The sequence below is a fragment of the Trichosurus vulpecula genome, chromosome 1, assembly GCF_011100635.1.
Source record: "Trichosurus vulpecula isolate mTriVul1 chromosome 1, mTriVul1.pri, whole genome shotgun sequence".
In the NCBI taxonomy this organism is placed as follows: Eukaryota; Metazoa; Chordata; class Mammalia; order Diprotodontia; family Phalangeridae; genus Trichosurus; species Trichosurus vulpecula.
The window spans coordinates 229,128,265-229,146,287 of NC_050573.1; positions in this window are offsets into that span (position 1 = coordinate 229,128,265).

The following is an 18,023-nucleotide window of genomic DNA, read 5'->3' on the forward strand; positions in this document are numbered from 1 at the left end:
TATAATGCCAGAAAAAGCAAAAGAAGTCCTATATAACCTGAACATCAGATTCAATCTCTCATTTTCAACTGCCTGGAATGTTCCTTTAAAACTTAAATTCAAGAGAATTAAAAATGGATTCACTGTCCTCAACTTAAAACTTAAAGAGGTAGCCTGGTATAGTAGAAAAAGAGCTGAACTCAGAGTTAAGAGACGTGTTTGAATCCCACTGAGCCTAGTCAATGACCTTGGGCAGTTTTCTCTTCAGCAAAACTCATGTAACAGGGGATTAGTCAAGCCCAGTCCTTATCAGAATGTTCAGCATGCTCAGCTGTTGCAATCCCCATGTGGGGTTCAGAGAATGCACAGCTATGACTTTTTCTGGTGTGCTCATCAGGTGATGAAACAGACTTTTTGGTTGGTTACTGAGTTGGAATGGGGCATGCATTTAAGAAGCACTAACAGGTCAGGGTTTTCCTTTTTTCTTGACTGGCTATTTCAAGTGAAGAAGACATGCTATAAAGGCTCTCAGTAAGGAGAAAGGGTTTAAGCCTTAATCTCCCCACCAGGACCTGTAAATACAAATAACTTGTAAATACATATAAGCAGCCTGTAAATACAAATCTATGTTCCTTGCTTCTCTGCATTTGTTCTTTTCTGCCCTTAAGGAGTATTGGACGAGGCTGCAATCTTGCGAGCTTTGAAAAGTCAGAAGAGCTAGCCACAAGTCCAGCAGCTAGAGTCCATGTCAGATTTTGTGGACAGCTAAGCCTGGAGAAGGAGCCAAGTCCCAAGTGACCTGCTTGACCTAGCAAAACAATGGATCTAAGGCAACCAGGAGGGAGTTACAGCAACTCATCCATTAGTTTTGCCTCATTAAGTGAGCTTGTTGTGACAAATGCTTTGTAGTTATGTCTGCTTCACCACTACCCTAGCTTGTACCCTTCCACCCTTTCCTCAGTGCTCTTATCTGGTTGAGTTCCCCTTGAATTTCTGCTTTTGTTGAATACAAATGTTTAGCTTGGAGAGGATAAGCCTATGATTGGTCCAGCATTCAGCACCACACATCACCTTCATCACTCTCACATCTTGCCTGTCTATTCTCCTTACAATGACATAGTCTATTAAATGCTAGTGCTTGCTTCAAGGATACATCCATGACATTTTGTTGCATTTAGGTAAATGGAAGGCAGCATTGGTGATGAGAAGGTCATGAGATGCATGAGTCTTCAGTAGTAAGTGACCACTGCAGATGCTGTTTTTGACTCCTTTCCTCCCAAGGATTCCCTGCCATATGTGACAGTCTGTGCCTCTCTGGCATTAAAACCACACAGACTTACAAGCTTGTCCTCTTTTGACACTGACAATGAGGGTGTCTAGGTCTTCATACAATTTTTCTTTGATTTCATCAGGTTCATCATGGTGGGGACATATGCATTGATGATGGTGGAATAGCACTTTCCTGCAAATGGCAGTCGCATTGTCATGAGCCTGTCATTCACTCCTCTTGGGAGGCATATAAGCTTGCTGACTAGATTAGTTCTGATTGTGAAACTTATGCCAGCCTCCCAGAGCTCTTCATTACGGTGGCTACTCCAGAAAAAAAACATGAATCCAATTCCAACTTCTTTAAGCTGGACTTCATTTGCCAGCCTTGGGGGCTGACTATTTGGGGCTGCTATTTGGATCTGGCACCTCTGAGTTCTCTCAAAACAAGAGCTGTTCATCTTTCAAGTCTACTAGAATTTTGTGTTGCCCATAAGCACAGCACATTCCATGTACCAATGGTAAGTGGAATTATCTTTGAAAAAATTGTGAGAGGGGCAGTTAGGTGGCACAGTGAGTGGAGCACCAGCCCTGGAGTCAGGGGGACCTGAGTTCAGATCTGGCCTCAGACACTTGACGCACTTACTGTGTGACCCTGGGCTAGTCACTTAATCCCAATCACCCTGCCTTCCCCCCTCCAAAAAAAAAAAAGAAAAGAAAAAGGAAAAAAAAAAAAGAAAAATTGTGAGAGTGTGGGAGAGTAGGCTGCATACCAAACTGAAGATCTACAGAGCCATTGTGCTGACTTCATTATTGTATACCTGTGAAACCTGGACAGTCTCCCACCACCATGCCAGAAAACTGAACTTCTATTTGAATTATCTTAGGAAGATTCTGAAGATTACCTGGCAAGATAAGGTACCAGATCCTGAGGTACTTTCTTGAGTTGAACTGTGAATCATTCAAACTCTACTATAGAGAGCATAGCCAAACATAGATCTACCTAAAAGACTCTTTTACAGAGAACTCACACAAGGCAAGCACTCACATGGTGCTCAAAAAAGGACACTCTCAAGGTCTCTCTGAAGAACTTTAGTATTAATTGTAAGACATGGGAGATGCTGGCACAGGATTGCCCAGCATGTGTGCCCACATCAAAAAAGGTGCTGTGATCTATGAGTAAAGCAGAATCAAAGTAGCACAAATGAAACATGAGATGTGCAAATGTAGAGACATGTCCATCCCAAATGTTAAAATGGTCTATTTGTGGCCAACATATGGTAGAGCCTTCTGAGCTCACATTGGACTGATCAGCTACAGTCAAACCTACTGTATCTTGATGGAACATCATGATGTCATTGGTCCTCTTCAAGTACGAAGAACAAACAACACTTTCCCCAGGGACCAAAGTAGTATAAAGGAGAAAATGCCCTAAATGTTAGGGGTATTACAATTGAATTTGAATAAATACTTAAACTGAGGCAGATATCCAAGCAAGACAACATTGATTAACAGGGGCATGCTACCTGTCACTAAATGGGTCAATGTTACCATTTATGCCAAAGTAGACAAATTCCGTTTTTATAGGTTTTGGGGGAGTATAGAAACAAGGAAAAGAACAGGGTAGATTACATCATGGGATTAAAAGCAACATGATTGGTTACAGAGCTGAGACCCAGGGAATGTGATTGGTTGGAAGTTTGGTAATGGGGACTAGCAGTGACCCTCCCCAACCCCTTCTTCTCTTATGAGAATAAGAAGTGCTCATTGTTTGAGTCCAGGTGTGAGAGAGTGACCCAGACTTTTGGACAGCAAACCAGACATCCTTGAAGGATAGCTTGGTGGCCCAAACTCTCTTGCTTTCTCACACATTCCCCAACTTGAACGAGATAGCTAGATTTTTAAACTTAACCTATTATAGGCTAGCTGAACTCTGGACCAAGTTCAGAAACAAAGAACCATGACTTAAGCAGTTACAGGATAAAGTCAGTTAATTGTAAAGAAGATCAATAAGAAAATGATAGAGGATCAATCTTAATCTTCTCAGTAGAAAAGCTTGGTAACTTCTGTTCATGCTATATCTTCTTGGTAAATTTCTCTTTGTAGAAGTTAATTAAAATTAATTGGTCACTAATTATTGAAGGGTATCAATAGTATAAGAGAGATGCTAACCATAACTAGTAATTGACATTGAGGAGAACACACCTGAAAAGAGGCTTAAGCCAATAGCATTAGAAAGATATCCCCAATACTAAAGTATTGTTGATGGAGTTGTGAACTGCTCCAACCATTCTGAAGAACAGTTTAGAATTATGGGAAAAGACCTATTTGTACAAAAATATTTATAGCAGCTCTTTTTGTGGTAGCAGGACATTGAGGGGAATGCCCATTAATTGGGGAATGGCTGAATAAGTATGATTACAATGCAATAATATTGTGCTATAAGAAGTGACAAGCAGGATGGTTTCAGAAAAACCTGGGAAGTCTGATACAAACCGATACAAAGTGAAGTCAGCAGAACCAGGAGAATATTATACACAGTAACAGAAATATTGTAACAATGATCAATTGTGAAAAACTCAGCTACTCTGCTCAAGACAAGGATCCAAGACAATTTTAAAGGGTTCATAATGAAAAATACTATAAGAGATGAACTCTGGATGCAGATTGAAGCTTATCTTTTTTTAAAAACTATTTTTCTTTGTTTTGGTGGTTTGTGTGCTTTCTCTTGCAACATGGCTAATACAGAAATATGTTTTGCATCATTTCACAAGGATAATCAATACCATATTTCTTGCTTTCTTAAGTAGTGGAGGAGGGGTAGGAAGGAGGGACAGAATTTAGAACTCAAAAAATTTTAAATGAATGTTAAAAAACTTTTAAATGTAATTTGGAAATATTTAATGAAATAGATAAAAATGTATTTTAAAATTTAAAAATTTTCAATTGATATCCCTATAACCCCTCTGGAATACTCCTAGAATCCTGAGGAGCAGGGGGGATGTAGCCTTCCTCAGGGGCCCAACTCTTCTATAAGAAGAGAAGATGAGATAAAGATACTTCATATAAAGGCTTTATTGGAAGAATAACACTTATATATTTATAGTATGTAAGTATCACAGGGTTTTACAAGGGAAGTTGCAGAATAGATACCTGCCCCTAAATATATCCCCTAGGATCCTCTCCTGCCCTGAAAAAAAAAAAACAACAACAAAACTCAGTTTCTTCAGCATAATTGTTAGACAATCCAAAAATTCCAGGGATCTGCCTTGGTTTGCATTATCTCATACTTGGAGTCCCTTATGCTACTCCTTAATGCTATGTTTTAATGCTTAATATTCCTTAATCCTATGTCATACATAATTATAGGACTGTATTGTCAGCTGTATTGTCATTTCCAAAAAGCCATTCAAAACCAAATATTTTACCCAAATATAACTCCCTGTAATGTGACTCAAAAGAGATAATAAAAAGTTTATTTTCAAGCTGGTAGGAGAGGGTCCTGCTTGTCTGTATAGTTATTATATACCAAGTAAAAGGGAATAGAGGAAGCCAAGGATTAGGTGGAAATACTTAAAATTTAAATAGGCTAGAGATACAAATCTTTCATTTTTCATAACTGGGGGCTCTCAGCTTTGATAATCATATTAATAAATAAAATATATACAATGTGTAATATATATATAATATATAAATACAACATAATAAAATAATAGAGAAATAGAAGTGGACCTGAGGGTTATTATATTGCTTCTAGGTTAAAAGCAAGCAAATTGTTGTAATGAAAGAGAGAGGGGAAGCAGTGCAGGGAAGAGAGGCTGATGACCAAAAAAAGTCACGCCCTGAATCAGTCATATGGGAAGTGATAGGTGTGTCTTGGGAGGATCAACTCTGCCCCTTTCCAAAAGGGAAGAGGGAGTGGAAAGGAATGAGTAATGGCCAGACAACTTTGCCTTCCACAGAGACACCTGCTAGTTACTTTGACAAGAAAAGAACATTGCTAAAGAATTAGAGGTAACACAGTAATCTATAATTACTTAGAAAATTTAGCTGTATTTCATTAACCCTTCAGAGTCCAAAGCCTTCAGTAGAATTTTAATAGCAGGCAAATAGAGGAAGAATGTGTGGCTGTTCAAAAGTAACCCTTCTTCCTTTATCTGGGAACTGAAAACTTAACAACATTTATAGAGAAGTTAGGGGGAACTGAGTTCCTTATCCTCCCACTCTTTCTTGGAAATGAGCTAGCTGCTATATATCTGTAGTGTTGTGTGGTCTTCTGTGAGGAGTCTTATCTGAGTAGTTTAGGTTCAACACTGGAACAAAATGAGACATAGGTTATTGAACAGTTAACAAAATAGAGGTTTACTTAGTCATAGTAGGAGGATATTCAACAAGAATAATCATTGAGGACACCTCAGGCTGATCCAGCTGAGCACGACTCCCTTGCCTGTATTACCCATTGTGATCCACCAGCCAAATCTCATAGAACACCCTGCCCAAGGTTCACAATGGTGCTTTGTACTCATGGGAAATCAAGAGTCCCAGTCCTTGTTCCCTGAGCCAGCCAAATCTTGAGAAATGTCTCAAATAATATTTAAGTAAAATATTAGCCAAAACTGAATGGAGGTGTGGGTTAATATATTGCTCCTACCATACTCCATTTCTTAATGGTAAAATCCTTGAGGTCTTCCAGAGGATTTTCTACCATTTAAATGATTTGGAGTCTGTTACTGGTATACTCTGACCAATGGTATTCAAGAAGCCTGATACAGGCAGCACTAAAGGACAAAGAGAAAAACTAAAACAGAAATATAACAAAAACAAAACAATGTAACAGTTCCCAGAAGGACCAAGCTAAATGATTAAGTCCATATAGTGGGTGATGCCTAATCTTTGCAGTTTATAGTGGGTCTCTCAATGTAAAAAGGCAACCGTTTAGCAGAAGCGATAACAGAAACATCAATGACACTTCCTTCATAATTTCTGATCCTCATCACAGTTCATAGAGAATTGCCTTATACCAGGGCTGTCCAAAATGTGGCCCACAGGCCACATGCGGCCCGCAGTGCAATTTATGAGGCCCTCTACAAGCATAGAAATTTACATGAATGCTTTAGTAAATGAAGCTGAGCTACCACAGAGCTCTCCCTGAAATGGCAAATCAAAATATATCGTCTATTGTTTCAATAAAAACCTAAGGTTGCTCAGCCTTGCCCTATACCGTCACTCAGATGAAATACAAAATCTTTGCCCATGAAAGGCCTCTGAAGAATTGTCCTACTTCACTGTAGATTGCTTAGATATTTTCACTTCTCCCTTGTTGCCATAAATTAAGCTCCCTCCCAATAACACCACCCCTTTGTCTTCTAAGCCCTCCTTGGAGTGGAGGTATATGTGTGTGTGTATATATATATATACATATATGTGTGTATGTATACATGTATATGTGTGTATGTATATGTTTATGTGTATATGTATTTGTGTGCATATATATACATACACACATATATATGTGTATATATATACACACACACATTATATATATATATATGTATATATGTATATATATGTATATAATCACCATGCTGGCAACAACATGGACAGCTAATTAGTTTTACTTTACAATAATCAATGAGTTACAATGGGCCTGCCCATTCTTTTGCCATTGGACTGCGACTACTGCTGGTAGGACCCATATCCCTTGCCTGTTCTTGGCCACTACTGATGGTGTCTGTATCTTTGCCTACTGCCCTCCAGCCAGAAGTTGAAGCCCACACTGCCAGGGTCTACGGGGGTGGGGAACCTGAACCTTGAAGCCACATACGGCCCTTTGACTGAAACCAAACTTCACAGAACAAATCCCATTAGTAAAAGGATTTGTTCTGTAAAACTTGGACTCAGTCAAATGGCTGCACCTGAGGTCATAGAAGGCCACATGTGGCCTGGAAGCCCCAGGTTGCCCACCCTTGGTACAACCACCACTAACTACTAAGGCTGAAGCTCTTCTGCTCTATGTTGGAGCAGAGTACTATTGTGGGCCTGAGCATTTATTGCCCAGCCACTGCTGGAGCTTCACTCCACTCCACTTCAGGCCTGACTTTACTCTGCAGAATCTATAAAGAAGGTCACTAGGGGGTCTGAGCTGCCACTGCCCTCCTGTGTTCAGACTCCTCTAGATCAGTACATTCTGCTCTATTTCCCATACACAAGCAGTATCCCTTTCTGTTAAGACTGGGGAAATGTTTCTGGGGCCTGAGTTCTATGCTTTTCAGAGGCCTCTCAATAGAGAACGAACTATAGGTCACAGTTTAGGAGTAAGAGCTTTTAAATTGAGGCAACACCCTGCCTGACCTCAGCTAATTAAATGGGGTTGTAATTGGCACATTTGTGCATACCCCTAATTTTATAAATGTCTCTGGGAGGAATTTAGCAGTGTCTTTTAAGGCACTTCCCCAATGGCTAGCACCAAAGACTCAGAACAAAATCCTTGTGGCAAAATTGTGGTTGATGTCTCAAATTCCAAGTTCAAAAAACAAACAGAACTCAGTTTCTTCAGCACAGTTGTTAGACAATCCTAAAATTCCAGGGTTCTGCTTTGGTTTGCATTGTCTCACAGTTGGAGTCCCTTATGCCACTCTTTAACGCTAGCTATGTCCATAGATAATTATAGGACTGAGGACAGTTGGTTCAGCTGTATTGTCCTTTCCAAAAAGGCATTCAAAAACAAATATTTTACACAAATATAACTCCCTCTAATGCGACTCAAATAAGGGTCAAATAAAATAATAAAAGAGCTTATTCGCAGGCTAGCAGGAGGTTAATAAATGTTTGTTCTCCTTCCCTCCCTTCTCTTAAGACTGGGAGAGGTCTTTTTTCAAGAGACCTCCCTTGAGGCAGTTGGGTGATAACATTAACAACAAAAAGTTACCCCTTCTCTGCAAGGGCTGAGCAGTTCTTCTGAGTTTGTTCCAGTCTAATTATAGACATTTTTCTTCATCTCCCCAAATTCAGTCCTGACAAGGCTGCTGCTGAAGGTAAACTAGGTTCTGAAGAGATCACTTAGGAAAATCTGGAGGAGTCTTAAATTTCCAAGTTAAAAGCCCAAGAAAGATGGAGGGCCTACAATACAATAATCTCTTCAAGATATAGTTTTTAAGGACACAGTACATTCTCTTCTCAACAAATGAAAGCAGGCAAATTTACTCTAATTTAATCTCAGGAACGGGGATGCCTCATAGTAAGGAACCACCATTTCTACAAGTATCTCCAAAAGTTATGGCCACAAGCCACAAGAACAATCCCCTTCTTCTGCATTGCCCAGCCTCCCATTTAAAGAAACTCATTATGTTCCAAGACTAAGCCAGTGGTTCTGGGCTGAACCTTTTTCAGGCCAATGCCCTGGTAGTTTTAGTCATAGAAGAAGGACAGTCAGTGAGAAGAGGCATTGAGGACACTTCAAGTTGATTCACCTGAGCCAAACTCCCATAACCTGCATTACTAATTGTGATACTCCAGCCAAATCTCCACGAAGACCTGGTGGCCACAAGTCTTAGTGGATGTTTTTGTACTCAGGTAATGAGAAAGTGAAGTCAGTAGTCTGAGCCTTAGTCCCCTGAGTCAACAAACTCTGGAGAAATTTCTCAAAACCTTTTAAGATAAAACCAGCCTAAACTACAAGAGGGGAGAAATTCAGATATTGTTCCCACCACACGTGGGACATAGAAAACTGAAGAGGAAAAATGATAATAAAATAACGACATAATAATAATAAAATAATTTGCACAGACCTAAACATAATGGAAGTGGTGATACAACCATAAGCTAACAACAGAGCCAAATACCCAGGTGGGACAAGGCATTTCAAATAACGGAAGAGCATTATGATGTTATCATTTTCAGATCATTCTTTCAGAGTCAAGGGCATTTGCAGGAGGGCTAATCTGACATGGCAGTATCCTTGGTCTAAAGGACTCAGAAACTCCAAGGGCTAGTTTGGGGAGGTATATGCTTTAGCTCATATAAAACTTGGATGAAAGAGTAAAATTTCTTAGCTAACTTCTTTTACTTATCCCAGGGGTAGGAAGGCTGTATTCTTGACCCATTTGGTTTTTAAATTTAAAAAAAAAATTTTTGTTTTTGTATCACCAATATTTCTCAATATGTCCCTCTCCCTACCCTTCCCCCCTGCCAAATCACTTATTTTAAAGAGACAGAGACAGAGAGAAAACAGTTCACCCAAACTACCCATCTAAGAACCCATAGTTTCCCTTCTCATGTATCCTTTCGAGGTTAATCTCAGTCATTATAATTTCACAACATTCATTCGGTTTCAGTTGTTTTGTTGTTATTCTTTCCATTCACATTGCTGGAGTCATTTTTGTATAGTTTTTTTGTTTTCATTTTACTTTGCATCAGTTTATGTTTTCTCATGCTTCTCTATGGTCTTCATGTTCTTCGTTTTTTTTTTTGTTGTTTTTTTTTTACACAGCAGTAACATTCCATTATACTCATGTACTATTACTTGCTTAGCCATCCTCCAATGTATGTATACTTTGTTTACATTCTTTGCTACTTCAAAAAGTGTTTCTAAAAATGTATATGGATGTATATGGAGCCTTCTTCTTCTTCTCTCTTTTTTTTAATCACTTACCTCTTTGGAGTATATGCCAATCAGTGGTTCCTTTGGGTAAAGGAATATGGATGCTTTAGCTACTTCTGTAGGATAATTCAAATTGTTTTCCAGAATGATTGGACCAAATTACAAAACTATCATTTGTGCATTAGTGTGCCTGTCTTTCCACAACCTCTCATTGATAATTCCCATCTTGTGTCATCTTCACCAATTTGCTGGCTTTGAGCATGCCTAGATCACTTAAGACAGAGGGAATAGCTTTTGGGAGAAGACATTCTGCATTCTCCTACCATGTGGGTAGCATTAGACTTTATTTTTTAATTCAATTTAGAAAAATTTTAGTTCCAAATTCTCTCCCTAACTGTCTCCCTCCCCAACTCCATTGAGAAGGCAAGAAAAATAGAAACCATTACATATACGCAGTCATGCAAAACAAATGTCCATGTTAGCTATGTTTTTTTTAAAAAAATCAAAAAAGAAAGACAAGCAAATATGATTCATTCTGAACTCTGAGTTCACAGTTCTCTTTCTAGAGGTGGGGAGCATGTTTCATCATGAGTCATTGGAATTGTGGTTGGTCATTGTGCTGCTTAGAGTTACTAAGTCTTTCAAAGTTGATTATCTTCATAGTACTGCTGTTACTGGATAAATTGTTGCCCTGGTTCTCCTCCCTTCATTCTACATTCATCCATACAAGTTTTCCTAGGTTTTTCTGGAACCATCCCCTTCATCATTTCTTATAGCACAATAGTAGTCCATTGAATTCATACATAACTTGTTCAGCCATTCCTCAATTGATGGGCATCCCTTCAGTTTCTAATTCTTTGCTACCATAAATATTGATGATTGAGATTATACACACACACATCTCTATCTATACACACACAGCTATATCTACAGATATAGATATTAGTACATACAGGCCCTTTCCCCCTTTTTTTGATCTCTGGGGTATAGGCCTAGTAGCAGTATTTCTGGGTCAAAGGGTATGAAGAGGTCCAAATTGCTTTTCAGAACAGCTGGACTGATTCACTGCTTTACCAATAAGGCATTAGTGTACCTGTACCTGTTTTCCCACATCCCTTCCAGCATTTAATATTCTACTTGTCATTTTAGCCAATCTGGCGGTATGAGGTCATACCTCAGAGTTGCTCTAATTTGCATTTCTCTAATTGTTAGTGATTTAAAGCATTTTTTCAATGGCTACTGATAGCTTTGATTTCTTCCTCTAAAAACTGTCTAATCATATCCTTTGACCATGTATCAATTAAGGAATTGCTTTTATTCTTTTAAATTTGACTCAGTTCCCTATATATTTTAGAAGTGAGACGTTTATTACAGAAATTTGCTACAAAGAGTCTTCCTTCCAGTTTCCTTCTTTTCCTCCAGTTTTAGCTTCATTGGGAGTCATCTTGACTTTACTGGACTCAGATGACTCTGGAGGAGAGAGTGAGGCTGATAACTTTGCACAGCCACTCTACTGGCAAATCGTCACCCTCATGATATCATTGGTCCTCTTCAAGAATGAAGGATGAACAACAACTGCATTGGTTTTTTTTCTGCAAAAAAATTTCATTTTATGTAATCAAAACTATCATTTTAATTCCCAGAAATTTCTTTCTTATTTGGTTGTGAATTGTTCCCCTATACATATATCTGACAGATAATTTCTTCCATGCTCCACTGTTTGCTTATTGTATCACCCTTTATATCTAAATCGGGGCTGTTCAACCTTAGGTTTTTATTGAAACAATAGACAATATATTTTGATTTGCCATTTTAGTGAGAGCTCTGAGGTAGCTCAGCTTTGTTTACCAAAGCATTTATGTAAATTTCTATGCTTGTAGGCAGGCCGCATGAATCCCAATCTGGGCCGCACTTTGGACAGTCCTAGTCTAAATCATGTACCCTTTTTATGCTTTTCTTAACATATGGCAAAAATGCTGGTCTCTGTCTAGTTTCTGCCAGACTTCTTTACAGTTTTTCCAACAGTTTTTGTCAAATAGTGAGTTCTTGCCCCAGTAGCTGAGATCTTTGGGTTTATCAAAAACTGGGTTACTATGTAACAGTAGATTTTCTATTGGCAGCTTGAAAAACTTTTAGCCTAGAGCACTTTCTTTCTTTATTGTAATATCCAGAGAGGGGTGAAATCATGTTCACCCATAGCATGGTACCATGAACCAACTGAGTAGGAGAAGAGCTACCTTCCCCTCTTCTCTCCTATCCTATGCCACCACCACCCCCCAAAGAGTCTTGAGACTTTATTTTGGTCTGTTTAATTTGTCCTTTTCAATTCTAGGTGCTAGTGGTAGAATCCTTTTGGACATGGGAGTCTATCATAGCAATTTTGGAGGCAGGATCCCTGGCTGAATGCTGTTGCCAGCCTAGTAGTGAAGCCCTAAGGAGGTAGGTTACATGGGACTTGAGCCCCACAGGGGCTTTGGACTTGAAATTTCAGAGTATGCCATATTGGAACTAAATTTAACTGTAAACCTAATGCCTAATTAGGTAAAACCTAATTCCCCTCCCCAGATATGAGGTAGTGAATGGGGAACCATGTCCAAAGTGTTAAGGGAATGTTTGTATGTTTACTCTTGCTATTCCTTGAATGTAAATACTCCTTTGTAAAAACTAATCGGTGGCTAACATGACAAAACAAGAAAATTATAAATTCTGGAGTAGATGTGGGAAAATTGGAATACTATTGCATTGCTGGTGGAGCTGTGAACTGATCCAACCATTCTGGAGAACAATTTGGAACTATGCCCAAAGGTCTATAAAAATGTACATACCCTTTGACCTAGCAATACCACTTCTAGGGCTGTATCCCAAAGAGATCATACAAATGGGAAAGGGACCAGTAGGTACAAAAATATTTATAGCAATTCTTTTTGTGGTGGCAAAGAATTGGAAATCAAGGGGATGCCCATCAATTGGGGAATGGCTAAACAAGTTGTGGTATATGAATGTAATGGAATACTATTATGCTATAAGAAATGAGGAGCAAATGGACTTCATAATAACCCAGAAAGATTTACATGATCTAATGCTGAGTGAGGGGAGCACAACCAGGAGAACATTATACACTATTACAGACAACAGTATCTGTGATGCCTAACTTTGATAGACTCGGATCTTTTCAGCAATGCAAGGTTCTGAGACAGCTCCAAAAGACTCATGATGGAAAAAGCTGTTCACATTCAGAGAAAGAATTACAGAATCCCAGGGCCTCTAGGTGGCACAGTGAGTAGAGCACTGGCTCTGGAGACAGGAGGACCTGAGTTCTAATCTGACTTCAGACACTTGACACACTTATTAGCTGTGTGACCTTGGGCAAGTCACTTAACCCCAATTCCCTTGCCTTCCACCCTCCCCGCAAAAAAAAAAGGAATTACAGTTTGAATGAAGATTGAAGCAAACTATTTGCTCTCTTTTTTTCCTTTCTTTTTCTTTTTTGGTTTTGTTTCTTCTTTTTTCATGGTTCATTCCATTGGTTATAATTCTTCTTTACAACTTGACTATTGTGAAAATAAGTTTAATGTGAACGTATGTGTGAAACTTATATCAGATTACATGCCATCTTGGGTGGGGATGGGCGAGGAGAGGGAGTAGGAGAAAATCTGGAGCTCAAAAACTTGTGGAACTGAGTGTTGCAAACTAAAAATAAAAAATAAATTAAAAAAACTAATTTGGAGGTTAAGTAGTTAAATGGAACTAGGGTACAGGGTACCTCCTAAAATTTGAGGAACACTATGGATGGGGACTAGAGCAAATAGCACAGAACTTAGATGTCCTCAATGTCCCTAAATGGTATCAGGGAGGGATGAAATGTAACACACCTAGCCTTAGGCAGTAGGAGCCAGAGTAATTGCTGTTACACCAGTAAGAACCTTCATAAAGATGACTATTAGAGGGTACGTTGTACAAATGGTTTAAATTGTAGGGTAATTTTGTTAAAGTTGTCTGCTCGTTAAAATTTCTTACTGAATAACAAATATTCTAATTGTAAAGAGAAGAAATTCTCTAGCTGAAAAAGTCCTTCAACCCTCTTTGAGTACTCTCTTCCCATTCATGACCTGAGGGATAAACACAGATGGGAGTTTTCCCAGAACGCATCTTCTGCATTAATGGCCACCATAGTGATAATACTACTCATCACTGTGAACACAGAAAATGCTGTCCTTTGTATATGAAAATGACAGTACAGCATGCCTTCAGAGGTGTTTTTCTAATGGTGGCAATAGATTTTTCTTAAATATTTATTGATTTAAAAACAAACACCAAAGTAAAAGGAAAGATAAAGATAAGAAGATAGTGTACAGAATAGTAGCTCTCATCTCATCTGTTTCAAAGTAAATTGTGGACTCCAAAAAATGAGAAATGTCCAAAAGCAAAGACCTTGACTTTGACTATCACCGTTTCTTAGAGAAGTAGTAACAGGGCAAAACATTTCCCTTGCCAAAAGAAACCAGAAACTGCCTGAGCAGTAAATATTATCTCCTAGACAAAGGAAGAGATGTGGCAACTGAAGCCAACAGCTGCTTAGGGTACAAGCTCATGTTCAAATCATTGAAGAGGATACTAGGAGTTTACAAGAAATATGGCCTTGCAAAACAACATGCAGTCCCATCTGGAGACTGTTGGGAAGTGAAGTCTTCTCAGCTGGAAGGAGAGATTGAAGGATGCTAAAAGGTAAGAGCCAGATAAAAGGAGAGAGGAAGGGATTTTGAAGCTGTGAGGAGAGGGACACAGACTGCACATGGGCACTCCAGCAGTGTGAGCTGATTGCCAGTGAAGGTCACCACTACCCAAGATGGACTATCCTATAGTCACTGTAGGCTATACTATAATCCTGAGTAGTTGGGTCCTCATATGGCTCATTGATTGCTTAAGGAGTGATCTGCCTGGAAAGAATTTGTGATTTGCTTGAATGTGTTTGCCTTGAATTGCTTATGGAATCTATTGAATTTATACACTCACTATTTCCTCCATCCTTTCTCTCCCCACATTTGCAGTTAAGAAGCTGAGGAACATCTTCTTTTTCCCTGCCTCTCTCCCATCCCTAGTCAATTGAGGCAAAACTAAAAAGCCAGAAACAACGTCGTCTTTTGTTCTACCCACTACTGTATATAATAACTTATAAGCCTGACTCCATTTTTATTAATGAGTTTATGCTTGGCACTAGTAAGCAGCATAATAAATGCTTTGTCTATATCTATAATTGCTCATTTCTTGAGATGGTATCTACATGGGGGGATTACCCGGAGGGTTTTTGTATATCCCATCAATCAATAAACATTTGTTATATGCCTGCCTGTATCAGGCACTGTGCTGAGCACTGGAGATAGAAAAAGAGGCAAAAGACAGTATCAGTCCTCAAAGAGCTCACAACCTAATGAAGGAGACAACATGCTGAGAAATATATACAAACAAGCTATAAACTGAATAAATAAGCAATAATTAACAGAAGAAAGGTGCTAGAATTAAGGTGCAGCTAGGAGGTGCAGTAGATACAGTGCTGGGCCTAGAGTCAGAAAGACTCATCTTTCTGAGTTCAAATCTGGCCTCAGACACTTACTAACTGTGACCCTGGGCAAATCACTTAACCCTCTTTGCCTCAGTTTCCTCTTCTATAAAATGAATTGGAGAAATGGCAAACCACTCCAGCATCTCTGCCAAGAAAATCCCAAATGGGGACATGAAGGGTCAGACACAACTGAAATGACTAAACAACAAAACTAGAATTAAGGGGGGTTGGGAAAGACTTGCTTTAAAAGATGGGATTTTAGCTGGGACTTAAAAGGAAGACAGGGAGGTCAGTAGCTGAAGTGGAGGAAGACAAGCATTCCAGGCATGTGGGACAGCCAGAGAGAATGGTCAGAGCCAAGAGATGGGGAGTCTTGTCTGTGAAAAATCAAGCAGACCTGTGTCGCTGAACGGAAGAGTACATGTTGAGGGAAGACTGAAAAGGTAGGAGAGGACTAGATTATGAAGAGCTTTGAATGTCAAATAGAGCATTTGTATTTGATCCTGAAGGTAATAGGGAGCCACTGGAGTTTATTGAGTAGTGGAGGAAGTGACATGATCAGATCTGGGCTTTATGAAAATCAGTTTAGTGGCTGATAGGAGGATGGATTGGAGTAGGAAGAGAGAGACTGAAGCTAAAGCATCGAGCTAATGCATAAGGCGACGAGGATTTTGTGCTTGAGTGGTGGCAGTGTCAGAAGAGAGGAGGTATATTTAAGAGATGTTGCAAAAGTGAAACTGACAGGCCTTGTCCACAGATTGGATATGCGGAGTGTGATGGGGAGAAGAAAGGATGACTTCTAGGTTGTGAGCCTCAGAGACTGTGAGGATGGTATCTATAGCAATAGGGAAGGGGGGAAGGGAAGGTTTAAGGGAAAAGACAATGACTTTGGTTTTGAACATGTTAAGTTTAAAATGTTTACTGGACATTCGGTTTGAAATGTCTGAAAGGCATTTGGAGATGTAAGACTGGAGGTCAGCAGAATGTCTGGTGATTAAATTCATGGAAGCTGATGAGATCACCAAATGAAGAGGTACAGAGGGAATAGTAGAGAAGAGGGCCCAGGACAGAATCTGTGGGACATCTAAGGTTAAAGGTTATGATCTAGATGAGGTAGAGGAAGAGAAAGTGGTGCCCCAAAAACCTGGAGAGCAGAGAATATCAAGAAGGAAAGAATGATCAACAGTGCCAAAGGCTGTAGAGCGGTCTAGGAGAATGAGAATTCAGAAAAGGTCAACTATCTGTGCTAGGTCCCTAAAGTTCTGGCATGAAGTTAAAACACAGCCCTGGGGGCTGTCACCGTTTAATTTTGTGAATAATCATATAACTCTCCCAAGAATAACTTGAACTCATAGCTCACTTGTTGTTCAGTCATGTCTGACTCTTCATGACCCCATTTGAGGTTTTCTTGGAAAAGATACTGGAGTGATTTGCCATTTCCTTCTCTAGCTTATTTTATGGATGAGGGAACTGAGGCAAACAGGGATAAGTGACTTGCCTAGGGTCACACAGCTAGTGAATGTCTGGGGCTGGATTTGCAGTCAGGTCCTCTTGACTCCAGGTCTGGAGCTCTATCTACTGAATCACCTAGCTGCTTCTCAGAGGTTGCTTAGATTTCTACTAAAAGAAAAAGCTGACTGGAGCCATGGTATCTCCATAGGAGCAAGCACTGGTACAGGAAGAAAAAAAATTCATCCCTTCACCAGAAGGGGATCTAGGAAGGATTAGAGTAGAAAGTTCTATCTCCTTGCTGGCTCAGTAGAGACATAGTCTGTCAGTATTTCAACTTCACCCCTTTCTGGTGGGAAGGAAAAATTGAGAATGCAGACCATCCCCCTCAGGGTTACAAACCAAAAGCAGCTAAGGAGAAAAGGAGCCTTAAGAGAGTTTTGGGGGCAGCTAGGTGGCTCAGTGAGTAGAGCACCGGCTCTGGAGTCAGGAGGACCTGAGTTCAAATCCAGCCTCAGACATTTGACACATGTACTAGCTGTGTGACCTTGGGCAAGTCACTTAACCCCAATTGCCCTGCCAAAAAGCAAAAAAAAAAAGAGAGAGACCTTTGCATGAGATCCAGCTGAAGCAGATTACTCTGGGAACATCTATAGATGAAACTAGCAAACACATATGAAATAAAACAGATTTGCTAGCATTCTGTAGCACTCTATTTTAAGTACTTGCGAAGACATAACAATGGCACTTAGATAAATAATGGCATTGGGTTATCATATTGCTCGCCTTCTCAATGGGTATGGGAGAGGCTGGAAGAAGGGAAAGAATTTGGAACTGAACATTTTTTCAAAAGTGAACGTTAAAAATAAATAAATAATGGCACGGGGAAGAGTAATGAGACCTGAACAAATCAATACAAACAGAAAAAAATCCATACTAAAGGAAAAAACAAAGTGAAGTGACTCAGAAATGAAGCCACTTTATATCTCGAAAAGGGGAAACTCTCAAGAGAATGGAAAAGATCGTACATGGATTTTAACACAAAACAAGTAAAGGAGAAGATGTCTACAAATTCTTGATGAGAATAGTCTAAGTACATATTAATGATACCATTGGTGAATATATAAGAAGGAAACAGGCTATCATTGTAGTTATTTTAAGAGAGCATCT